General features: G+C 33.2%; 1 long non-coding RNA gene across 1 annotated transcript in view; it reads left to right on the plus strand.

Moving 5' to 3' along the window:
* The first annotated feature begins 542 nt into the window (after positions 1–542).
* LOC148283844 (uncharacterized) overlaps positions 543–13485 on the plus strand; it is a 50673-nt gene continuing 37730 nt past the window's right edge. The window contains exon 1 of the long non-coding RNA XR_015825491.1: positions 543–653. This is a non-coding gene — a long non-coding RNA (uncharacterized LOC148283844). The remainder of the gene's footprint in view (positions 654–13485) is intronic.

The following is a 13485-nucleotide window of genomic DNA, read 5'->3' on the forward strand; positions in this document are numbered from 1 at the left end:
TTGCCTAGTATGTAGGTGAAATAATGCTATGAGATGAATCTATCCCGCATAAATAAAGGTTTCAGCTCTTTAACTTCACAAACATCAAAAGATGAAACAAATATGATTTAAAAAATACTCAGTGTGTAAAGTGGCCACTAAAACCAGCCAATGACAGGTTACACGGCCTTGACTTCTATATTACCTTCTCTAAAATGTTCTTCATCTCTGGTGTAATATGGTAATTAATACATATTTCTGATCATGCGGTTACCAGAGGAAATCCCAGCAGAATGCTCGTTCGAGGTTTTCTTGTTATTTGAATTATATTACCAAAAACACGTAGGACGCGACGTACGATCTAGAATTCGCGCATGTGTTGTGTATAAGTTTACATACGCGCGCGTGTATATCGGACGCCATCTGCAGCCGTTTCCCGCGCTCGGAAAAGTCTCGTTTCCTTGCACATGAGCGCAGGCCGTCCTGTAATATGGCAGTTAATTTTATCTACAGTTCAGTGGCACAACGGAGCCGGCCAGGGCGGTGTGTTCTCGAAATAGATCAGTTCTTGTAGGAGTGCGGACCGCGCTGCACCTCCCGCGGCAACTCGCGCTGACAGCCGCGAAGTAGAAAAAGGAAGAAGACAGCCGCCCGCATTACCGAACGCGCCGAACGTCAGTTCAAAAATCAAATAAAGTTTTGAAACGCGCCTTTGAAAATACAAAACCGCGCGTTCGCATGTCATAATCCTTTTTAAAAAAAACTTACATCTGTATTTCTAACACATTCATGTAAAAACCGGAAAATTCACGTCAAACAAACAACAGAACGCTTCTGTTTAGGCCAAGCCTCAAAATTTGCAAAACTCCACGTGTTATTTTTGTTTCAACCGTTTAATTTTTTAAACATTAATTCATAAATAAGTTTCGATAACGTTTTTAAAAAAAAAATAAACAGTCTGATTAAGCTACTGAATTTTAAATTAAAGTAACAATGTGATATTTATCGTTTTTACATGTGAGTTTTACAGGCTTTAAGTGATACGTTTATGAAGAAAAGTTTACAAACTCATAAAATATTTTATGTATATTAAGTTTTTTATTATAATTATAATGGATAACTTATACAGCGCTATTTTCGTAATATAATACCTGAAGGGCAATTTACAAAGTGATTATATAAAGAAATAAATTTAATTTTAACTTTTTTAATTTGTAATTAAAGAAAAACAAAGTACTTTGTCACCACATGCTAAAGATTTATTGAAATGATTTAGAGAACAAGTGGATTTTAAGTTTAGTACAATAAATTATTTAAATAATTTTAATTAAAGTTTCGTGAGTCATGTTTATAATATTCTAATTAAAAAGCTCAGTGGATTTCAATCAGATAAAAGTTATTTTATGTTTTTAATGGCGGAAAATATCGCCACGTGGATATGTTGTGTAGTCTCTGTTACTTGGTATTCAAAACCGAGTCACTATTCAAATATAAACGTTTGCTAAAAATGACTCAATTTATTACAAACTTTAACATAATCAAAAACTATCGGAAAGTTTTTTAATACAATTGAAAATATTATTTTTATCGTAACTTTCTAAACAATCGTTATGCTTAATTTATCTATAAAAAATACTATTTCAATCAAATTGTATTTAAGGTTAGGTCAAATAATTTATTCAACGGTGTTTTGAGATGTGTCTAAATGTTTGTACAACGTAAATTCGAATTTAAATTTAAATCTGTTGAAATATAATATTTTTTAGAAAATTTAATACGTACATGATTACATATAATATTCCTAAGGAGTTGTAAAAATTAGATATAATTTGTATCACTTTCGAACCATACTTAAAAATTAAAAAAAAAAAAATACTGTAATAATATACGCTATACTAATATCTGTGTCCAGGCGGATGAAGAATACATTGTGTGTGAAATTGAACCAAAACCGTGGACGAGTGTTTTCGGCTCGATGGCTGCTCTCAGGTAAAAATCCTGAATAAGGAAATTGAGTGTAAATAAGTATATCTAGTTGTGATAAGGTTGGCGCGTTCGCTTACAAATTTTAAGGCCCTGGGTTTGATTCCTGGCAGGGTGGACGTGAAATATTGATTTCGAAGGTGTTTCGAACTGCAATATTTTACTGCCCCTGAATTGGCACCTGAAGCGTAAGATTAATCACCTTACCTTCCTGTAACACATGATCGGTACTTTTCCAATGCACTCACCTCTCCATCGGGTGTGGATAAGGGTTTGATGATGATGATGGTAATTTAGGCAATGCTGTAACAAACTCCTTGAAACACTTTGGATTAGTAGACTCAAATCAGTGTTTGATTTTTATATCAAAAGTATTAGTCATTATTCCTATCTTGAAATAGAGTTATCTCTTAAAAGGATGTGTAGTGTCGGAGAACTTTGATGAATAAATATTTGGACCTCGGAGTAATATTACGCGACCCGCCTGTAAAGACGCCCATTCGGACGAAAACCATTATAGGATTATCAATCACGAAGTTAGCTACAGTTTACACATAGTTTTTCTGCCACTCTCTCACAGATGCCTCCCCGATATTGTGCGAAAGAGACAACTGCACAACGGACTGACCATGCCTAAGTAAAATCGACAAACAGATATTTCGTTGTCTAGTTTTCCGCACCCCAAAACTTTATCGATTTTAATGATTATGATAAAATAATAAATAAACTTATCAATGAAACTTCTTGGTTTAGTTTTACTTTTTATTATTTTGACCAACGAGCGCTTTCGCCTCAGTAGGCATCTTTAAGACTGGTGCCTACTACTGTTCAAGATGCCTACTTAGGCGAAAGCGCTCGTTGGTAAAAATAATAAAAAGTAAAACCTAACCAAGAAGTTTCATTGATAAATGTATTTATAATTTTATCATAATCATTAACTATGGAGTTTTGTCAAGAAATATCAACAAAAAACATCAATATTTATCAATTTTGTATTTGTTTTGAGAAAAAGTATCAGAAGGAAATTTTCTGTGTCGGAACTTTTTCCGTATTTTAAAATTAATTTTTATTATATTGTATACTGTAGGTTCGAAGACGGCAGATAAAACTAGGCGATTTTTTGGGTTTTCGGATGATTCTATCTCATACGAAACAATTTGTTAAAAAAGCAAAACGGTAAAGACGCTCATGATAAATATTTAATTAAAAATATTTATTGACAAACCTATTTGATAATACTACCAATAAAATAAAACAAGTGTTGAAAAAAAATCTTTTAGTTTCGATTTATAATAAAAAATCTTTGGGCCAAACATTAATAAAAAGTAAAGATCAGGTCAACAAATTTGAAAAAAGCAGAATATATGAATTAAGATGTACTTGTCCTGGTTCGAGTATAGGACAAAGCGGGAGAGCTATTAAATATAGACTGAAAGAACATTTAGCTTCACATAGATTAAATAACGATATATCAAACAATGCATGACATTTAAATGAGTTAAAATATCATTTTGACTAATCAAAAGATACAAAAAAATTACATGTAGGGCATACAATTCCAAAGTTAGATAGATTAGAATTTTTAGAAATAAATAGGATAAAAAATAATAGCGATAGAATTTTAATAAATCAGCAAATAGAATTCAAAAAGATACCCTTAGTTGGAACCTGTACATTATAATAAAACAATAAATGTTTTTAAAATAATAGAATCCTCTCTTACAGTACACCGCCAACACATGTTTCAATAATTTGTCCCACTCTGTTCAATTTTCCATAGAAATATTGCGTATTGTATCTCTTTCAACTTTTTTAAAAATGTGCCTACACTTAAGATAATATTTCGTTTTATACAAATACCCTTACACTGTAAAAAAATCACCAGTCTGAAGATGCCCATTTGAGGGTGATAGCGCTAATTTGTCAAACAAATAAGTGGAAGTGTACCAAGTATTTAAATTTTTTTTTATTTTTTTTTTTCCATATATTTATTTATTTATTTATTTATTTATTCACACTCTTTATCAAAATACAATTCCATATTCACTTTGCCCAGCTAACAAGGGTACATACCCCGTTCTAAGCTAGGCAATTTCATTTTAATATATTATAATACTTAACAAATTAATATAGAGCACAGACAAACAAAATATAAACTTATTCGGATACACATTTTGATTCATATACATACAGACATACACATATATACACACATGTATATATAAATATACACATATATAATAATGTACATACACACACACGTACATACACCCATGCGCATACACATACATACATTCATAAAAACATAGACAATTTATTTATGCGAAACTTCATGGTTGTCATCTATAAATATATATTTTTTAAATTATTCTTTATTTTTTATATTTTATTTTTGACATCCAGTAAGGTTCTCCAATCCGTGGCATGCATCAACTTGTCTGACTCCCTACGACCAATGTCATGAAAGAGCGAGGTCAACACCTTCCGTAACTTGACAACACTCCCGTCTTTCCACGATTCTGGCAAAAGGTTATGGACCTTTTTGCCTACGTTATAGTGTTGTCTCGATGCCAGAACAGTGTTGACCCCTTCACTTAGTATCAGATCCCTATTGGAGTATCTTAATTAATGACTTATTTGCAAATATAAGTTATTACATCATTAAAATATTTATAGTGTTTAAATAAAACCATGATTGTTTTGTGACCACGATGTTTACCATATTGATGTGCCATATATATGTTTTTTTAAAATATTTTTTTATAATTACTTTTTATGTTTCTAATCCTATATTTGTGGTGATATACTCATGTGTCTGTGTCATATAATTTCTCGTCCCATCTCAATACAGGACTTTTAGTCCCATGGAGTTGGGACTTATTGTCTCAAATAATGTACAAAAACCTTTTGTATGTAAATTAATAGACACATACTTCACTTTGCCCAGCTGTATGAAACAGTACTTACGATTTTCTTGTTAAATTACTTTAAAATATTTTATTATTTAAATTGTTTTTTACATTTATTCTAATTCTAAAAATTTTTAGGTTACTTTTTTTTTATAAATCTTGTATAATTTTTAGGTTAATTTTTTTTACATATCTTGGGTAAAAGGAAATTAATGTTTTCAAAAATATAAATTTTAGACCAAATATAATAATAATTATTTTAGATAACTTATATAGCGCCATTTTCGTAATATAATACCTCAAGGGCGCTTTACAAAGTGATTATATTAAGATATAAATTTAATTTTAACTTTTTAATTTAAGAAAAATAATGTACTTTGTCACCACATGCTAAGAATTTATTCAAATGATTTAGAGAACAAGTGGGTTTTAAGTTTCTTCCGAAACATCACTTCACTCTCACAGTTTCGCACCTCTGCTGGGAGAGCATTCTATGCCGTAGGGCCTGCGACCGCAAATGCGCGTTCGCCAAATTTAGTGCGCTGTTTGCGTAGATGTATAATAACTTTTCCTTTCGACGTTGATGTAGCTGATCTAAGCGTAAGACGTCTGTCAGCTAGTTCATCTGGAATGCAGAGTTCCCTTAGATATTCTGGAGCAGAGTTGTGCAGTGCCTTATACATAAGCCAACAGACTTTGTATTCCACCCTCTATGGTAAACGTAGCCAGTGTAATTCCCGAAGTAGTGGAGTGATATGACTGAACTTGGAGATTTCAAAAATAAGTCTGCGGCATTCAATACAGACTGTATTTAGTATAATAAATTTTTGTAAAAGGCAGATTTGCCGTTTATGTTAATTAAATAAAAAAACCACACTTTATGAATAATAATTCATTTATATAATTACTTGTTAATTAATTTTTTTAGTATGGTCATGCGTTTGTGAGGTCAGATTTTTCATGATTATTTTTTTTAATTATTGAGAACAAACGCGTGTTTAAATTAGAATGCTTATAAGAGATTTTATTTGTGTAAACGTGATTCGAAAACGTATGACGCCTTTCTGTGGTGTGGTATATTTTATTGACTTCGCTCGTTTTATTCATATTTAACAATAGCGTAAACATAAAATTCATAAATTATTAAGCTTATGCGATGTCGGAAGTGTTCGGGTCAGACATTTTAGTGTGTTATTTTCTTTACTTGTAGAAAATACATTTTACTGGGGTGACCAAGAAGCGCACATAAAACTGGGAATAAAGAACACGGGACCTAATGCTGGAAAGACGTCACATAGCATTCGCGGAGGACAACAAAATTATTAAAATAATTTAAACTTTACAGGACTGTTTTCTTTTTCGATCAGACATTAACTCTTTTAACCGATGGTGTAAAGTCAAAAGATTAAAACTAAATATTAAAAAATGCAAAATAATGTTATTTCATAGAACGATACAACCGATTTCCTTCTAGTACCTAAAAGAAAACTCCAAAATTGATGTAGTCAAGTCGATCCGAGATTTAGGAAATGTTCTGCACTATAAACTGACAAACAATGACCATATAGATATAGTTTAAGCTTTTCTTTTTTATGTTATTGTTTTATTATTTTTATTTAAATCTTAAAGTAGGGCGAAAAACCAGAAGCTTTTTTGCGCTTTTGTTGATTTGCAAAAAGCATTTGATCGAGTTGATAGGTAAAAATTATGGATGGTTCTATCGGAGTATGGAGTGAGTGACAACCTTGTCCGCGCTATTGCTTCTTTGTACAAAGATAGTGTAGCGTGTGTAAGGGTAAATGGGTCATTAACTTCCTGGTTTGATATCCCTAAAGGAGTCAAACAGGGATGTGTAATGTCACCGTGGTTATTCAACATATACATGGATAAATGTATGAAAGAATTGAAAAGTATGGATGTGGGAGCGAAAATGAATAATCTAACTGCCAGTTGCCTTCTGTACGCCGATGACGCAGTCCTCCTAGCTGACAGCGAAGAGGAACTGCAATCCTTGGTTACAAAGGTTTACGAAGTGTGCAAGGAGAGTGATTTGCTAATGAATGTGCAAAAGTCGAACGTCATGGTCTTTGAAAGAAATGTAACTATGACTGAATGTAAGATTGTAGTAAATGGAGATAGTTTGAAACAGGTCGAAGAATTTGTATATCTGGGTAGTATCTTTACTAGAGATGGAAATATGGACAAGGATATTGAAAGGAGGGTTAGTGCCGGTAACAGAGTTAATGGTGCCTTAAAGTCTGTCGTAGCAAATAAGTGTCTATCGCAAGAGGCTAAATTAGCAGTTCATAATGGAGTTCTGGTACCAACCCTAATGTATGGAAGCGAAGCATGGAGTTGGAAAAAAAGGGACGAAAGTAGACTGAATGCTGTTGAAATGCGATCCCTCAGGCGAATGTGCGGAAAAACAATGTATGATAGGTGCCCTAATGTCGAAATTAGAGCAGAATGCAAGGCTGAGTTAAGCATTATCGACAAAATTAAGAAAGGTCTTTTGCGATGGTTCGGTCATGTGGAGCGAATGAATGATGAAAGAACGACTAAAAAGATTTATGATGCGAATGTGTCTGGTTGTAGAAGTCGAGGAAGGCCGAGAAAGACATGGCATGATCAAGTACAACAAATTCTTGAAAGTGGTCATGTGAAAAGTCGGAATAATCGACGTGCGTGCATGAGAAGATGTATGAATGTGAAGGAAGCAAAGGAAGTGTGCCAGGACAGAGTGGTGTGGCGTTCTATCCTCTCTGCCTACCCCTCCGGGGAAATGGCGTGATGGTTAGTTAGTTAGTTAGTTAAAGTAGGGCACACATATCATACATATTGTTATGTGTGTTCTAATAATAACATTGCAAATATATTTAATTTATAAATTGTTTATCACATATGTTTTGACCATTATTTTAAATTTTGATATGTTTTTTTCTTCATAAATATTTTTTTCCATTTCGTAATACTTTTTAATTGCTTTAAATAAAATTGAATTTTATGACTTTGCCTTTTTCCTAAATGGAAGTCTAATTTTGTTCTTTTCTCTAGTATTGTGATCGTGTTCATGCTGGTTCCGATCTTTTTACAACAAGTGAAACATGCCTTAAATTAGTTACTCAACATAAAAGAAAAATAAAAATGTAATTAACCTAATTATCATCGTTAACATAATAAGCAATATATACTAAAATAATCATAAAAAATACAACAAATTCATATCGACCTGTAGACCAAATTTCATAAGCAGGACACAAATTTTTACCTATTTGGCTTGATCCACTTATCGATCCGTGCGCAACCCACCTCCACTATACATTTCTAAATAGCAATTTTATATTGCGAGTACTTACTAATTGTCCTTATGGATAATGGAAGTAGATTGTACACTTTAACCGAGTAGTAGGCCAATCGTTTGACCGAAGGTTGTATTAATTTTTTATCAGGGTGGAGTATCTAGTAGTAGTATGGAATTGAAAAAAATATGATGAAAATAGGGTAAATGCTGTCGAAATGCGATCCCTCAGGCGAATGTGTGGTACAACAATGTATGATAGGTGAGTAGAATTAGCTTTTATGTTTTACATCGTCAACATAGACTGTTTCACATTCCAATATACGGGACCAACCTGCCGATGGTTGTGCCTGTTGGAAGGGCTATCTCTGTGTTGAATAATATAACTTGAAACATTGATATTTTTTACATCTTTTAGGGAGTTTTTCGTTACAAGATTCTCTTACTTTTTTAACAGATTCTCAAGATATTATGTATACTGTGATATATTTTATAATGGGTCAGGTACTCACCATTCAATTTAGATTTACTTTATTTGCATGACAATATTTACGAACGCCTACCATAATTTCCCATTTTCTAATTGTGAGTTTTTTACAATGCTGTTCAAATTTCTGATTCTACTGCTAACGTAGAACTGTATTTTTCATCCGCCCTGACACAGAGAAAATACAAAATACAAGTATGTTTTAAATATCAAATTGTCTTTGAGCGATTTCCTGAAGCTTCCTTTACACTAAAAGCTTTTTTTACTTAATGAATGCGAAAATGTCAAGCTTGTTCGAATGTATTATGATATATTTTTATGTACAGGCGTGCGTATTTTTCAAATCTATATCTGTTCTTGTAATTAGTTTCTGAATTCGCGAACTTCACGCGCTGTCAAACGATTCAGCCATATAATTAAGAATAGTCCGGAAACCGCATACGCACATCAAACAGAAGGCGACTAAACTACTCATAAATGAGTAGGTTTACGTTTTGACCCATTAGTTTCTTTGTAGACGTCGGTCAGTACGCAACTCTTGATTCGAATTTGACCATGCCGTGTTGTGTCCTTTTCAAGTGTAAAAATACTGCTAGGATCTTAAAGAAACATGATGCAATCACATTTCATGTGTAATTATCAAATGAATGTGTTTGTCACAAATGCGTTACTTCAAAATTGAACTATTTTCCCATCTGTCAGATTGTCGAAGAAACAAAATGGAAATTTCGTTAGTGTTGCCAGGGTAGTAAATTTTTTTACCCCACTTTGCTCATATAATAAGAAAAATAATGAAAATTGAGCTTTGGATTAAACAACGCCGTGGTAGACATTTGGCCGAAATTATCTTTAAAACATAAAATATATGATATAAAAATATCCGTTTTATGTAAAATAAAATTTGTTTTATATTTTAACTTCAAAGTTCATTAGTTCAATTAATCTTATTAAATGACCCTTTATTTATCTACTCTGTAGTGTCAATCAATGTTTCCGAGTGCACAATAAAATTTTAGAAAAATTAACAAATTGTTTTTTTTTTTACCTTACATTTGTGTTATGGTTATATTCTTCGCGATCTGGCAATATTACTCGGTGACTTCAAATATGCGCGCGGCGAAAGTGTGTCTAAGTGAGGGAATTATTGGGCACAGTCCGATGTATTCAAGTATGATTCTACGCTTCTTCTGGACTATTCTTAATTCTATGGATTCAGCACATAACAGTATTTTGTGTTTTTTCTAAATATTTGTGACACGGACTGGATTTTACCACATTTGGTAGTTATCAAGAGGAAATGTGGTTCGACTTTTATTTATACGAACGTATTGCCGTATTTTCTGCCTGGATTATGGCACAAAAGCAGTGATTTTTTTCTCGAATATTTACCATTGGCGTGTCTCTATTAAAATATTACAACAGAGATGTAGAAAATTTTAAAGAAGGTAATATAGAAGTCTAGTCCTCTACAGCGCTTGTGACTTGTCATCGCCTGGTTTAAGTGGCCATTTTACACTATATAACATTTACCATTCTGCCCCTATTTGAACTCCTGTATTCCTTTTATTCATTCAGCTGTTGATTTTTGCGAAGTTAAAGAGCTGAAACCTTTATTTATGCGGGTGAGACTTATTTAATGGAATTATTTCAGCTCTTAAACTTCACAAACATCAACAGATCAAAGAATTGACGGAGTATAGATGCTCAAATATAGGCAGAATGGTGAATGTTACACAGTGTGTAAAGTGGCCACTTAAACCAGCCAATGACAGGTCATATGCCATAAGACAAGTCATAAGACCTTCTCTAAAATTTTCTTCGTCTCTGTTGTAATATGTTAATATAAACAGCTCCCCAGGGAGTTGAATCCTGTCCTTGTCTACAAAAATTTGGACAAACTCAAAATAAAGTATTTATTTTTACTGGATTTTTGGTAATACTAAAATAATATTAACTGACATTAAATACATTTTTGAAAATCGCATTAATGTATAAAGTGCACCCCTGTTGAGGAAAAGGGCCAAGTTTGACATTTGCAAAAAGAATTCTATATTTGGCACCTACTTATCAAATAAAGGTATTTTTCCAAGCTAATAGCAGGCAAGCCAACGTTCGGGCAGGACAACGTATGTCGGGTCCGCTTGTGTGTATAGAAGTGTTAAATAAATAAATTTAAAAAAAAAAATTTCAACAGAGAGGGAAATTTTTTGAGAAGGGGATATGGAAGTCTAGGCATTTACGGGGCTTATGACCTGTCATTGGCTGGTTTAAGTGGCCACTTTACACACTGTGTAACATTCACCATTCTACCCATGTTTGAACATCTACATTTCCTCAAATCTTCCATCTGTTGACTTTTGTGAAGTAAAAGAGCTGAAACCTTTATCACGTGGGTGAGATTCATCCGGCTGAACCAAATCACCTACTAGGCAACGCCTGGAAACAATTTTCCAATTTTTATACTTCTTCTTTTACCAGGTAGTAATTCAACAATGTTTGATTATGTCAGCCAGTCTGCAAGCATTTGGACATAATCAAACATTGTTGAAATAAAAAATCATTCAGATACTCTATTTTTTTAATCAGTTCAGTTTTGAAGTGCGGGAAGCAGGACAACGGAACGTCAATTTTGTATTGGGAGGCATTTGCAAGAGAGAAAAAAAATGTTCTACATTTATTTTATTATAATGAATACAAGATAATATAAAAAATAAATTTAATACCGCCCGGCCCCCGTAAGCCCCGTATCAAAACCAAACATACTATTTTTATAATTATGACGTCATGTCCGATGGTCTGTGACGTATTAATATATACTATAAAATGTATACATTCCTACCGTTTATATTTGTGTAGAAATGTTTATATTTCGCGTTGATGTGTTTTGAAATATAAACCAGTGGATAAAGAAACAAATTTATATACACACATTTAATTTACATGTTAGTAAATTTTCAGCTAATTTTAAACAGTGTATTTTTGCGTTACGTGTACGAGAATAGTACGAAGTGTGGTCTATGAAAAACCGGGATGAAAGTAGTCTGAATGCTGTCGAAATGCGATCTCTCAGGCGAATGTGTGGTAAAACTATGTACGATAAATGCACAAATGCCGAGATCCGTACATTACATAAGGCTGAGATATTATTATTATTATTATTTTTTATTCAAAAAACATAGTCATACAAAATAAGTATTAAAAACAAAAAATTTTTAACATAAAATAACCAATTAAGTTTTAATAAATTAAAAAAATATAAACATTAAATGTGACAAAAAAATAAAATAAAATAAATAAATTTATTTCAACAGAGAGGGAAAAAGTTTTCGAGAAGGGAATATGGAAGTCTAGGCATTTACGGGGCTTATGACCTGTCATTGGCTGGTTTGAGTGGCCACTTTACACACTGTGTAACATTCACCATTCTGCCCATGTTTGAACATCCACGTTTCCTCAACTCTTCCATCTGTTGACTTTTGTGAAGTAAAAGAGCTGAAACCTTTATCACGTGGGTGAGATTCATCCGGCTGAACCAAATCACCTACTAGGCAACGCCTGGAAACAATTTTCCAATTTTTATACTTCTTCTTTTACCAGGATAATCAAACATTGTTAAAATAAATAAATTTAAAAAATAACTTATACAGCGCCATTTCCGTAATATAATACCTCAACAGCGCTTTCCATAGTGATTCTATTGTTAAATAAATTTAATTTAAGCTTTTAAATTTGTATTTTAATTAAAACAATTTATTTTGCTGTTACATGCTACGGATTTATTCAAATGATTTAGAGAACAAGTGGGTTTTAAGTTTTTTCCGAAACATCACTTCACTTTCACAGTCTCGCACCTCTGCTGGGAGAGCGTTCCATGCTATTGGGCGTGCGACCGCAAATGCGCGTTCACTAAATTTAGTGCGCTGTTTGCATAGAGGTGTAATAACTTTTCCTCTCGCCGTAGACGGAGCTGACCTAAGCGTGAGACGCCTGTCAGCTAGTTCATCTGGAATGCATAGTTCCCTTAGATATTCCGGAGCAGAGTTGTGCAGTGACTTATACATAAGCCAACAGAGTTTGTATTCGACCCTCTGTGAAAAACGTAGCCAGTGTAGTTCCCGAAGTAGTGGAGTGATACGACTGAACTTAGGGATTCCGAAAATAAGTCTTACTGCAGCATTCAATACAGATTGTAGGCGAGTCATTTTGTTCATTGGTAGACCTGCATAGATACCATTACAATAATCGACTCTAGACACTACAAACGCATTTATTAATTGACGGGCTGCAGCAACCGGCAATTTTTTACGTATGCATTTAATTTGTCTCAGCTGGTAGAAGCATGAACTTATCGTTCTACTAATTTGAGCGTCAAGAGAAAGGTCAGAATTGAGTAAAACTCCCAGTAGTTTACGGGGGGTAAAGCGGTACTCCCTACATTGGGTAGAGCCGTATCCTGGATCAAATTCTGTCGTCTGGCTGAAGCCACCCATAGTTGTTCAGTTCAGGCAGTATCGACGAAATCAAGAAAGGAGCTCGGCGTCTCTGTGTTTTATTTTGGATACCTTACCAATTTTTAAAATTAGAGTATTTCATTGTACTACTTACAAAGTTTCTTAACATTTTGAGCACCGGCTGAATACACATAGAATTTACCCTGGGCCCATTTTTGTGAAATTTCATGCTTTGTGAAGGGTTTCTTAAAAGTGTCATAATTATGAAAAAACTGGGTTAAATCAATTGAAACTTCCCTTATTTATTTGAAATAATTAAATGCGTAATTTTTGTATAATGGTTTGCCCAACATTGGCCTTAATGGAGAGCCGCATTGC

Source organism: Micrasema longulum, unplaced genomic scaffold (assembly GCF_059751315.1).
Source record: "Micrasema longulum isolate JH-2025_06_02 unplaced genomic scaffold, ASM5975131v1 h1tg000190l, whole genome shotgun sequence".
In the NCBI taxonomy this organism is placed as follows: domain Eukaryota; kingdom Metazoa; phylum Arthropoda; class Insecta; order Trichoptera; family Brachycentridae; genus Micrasema; species Micrasema longulum.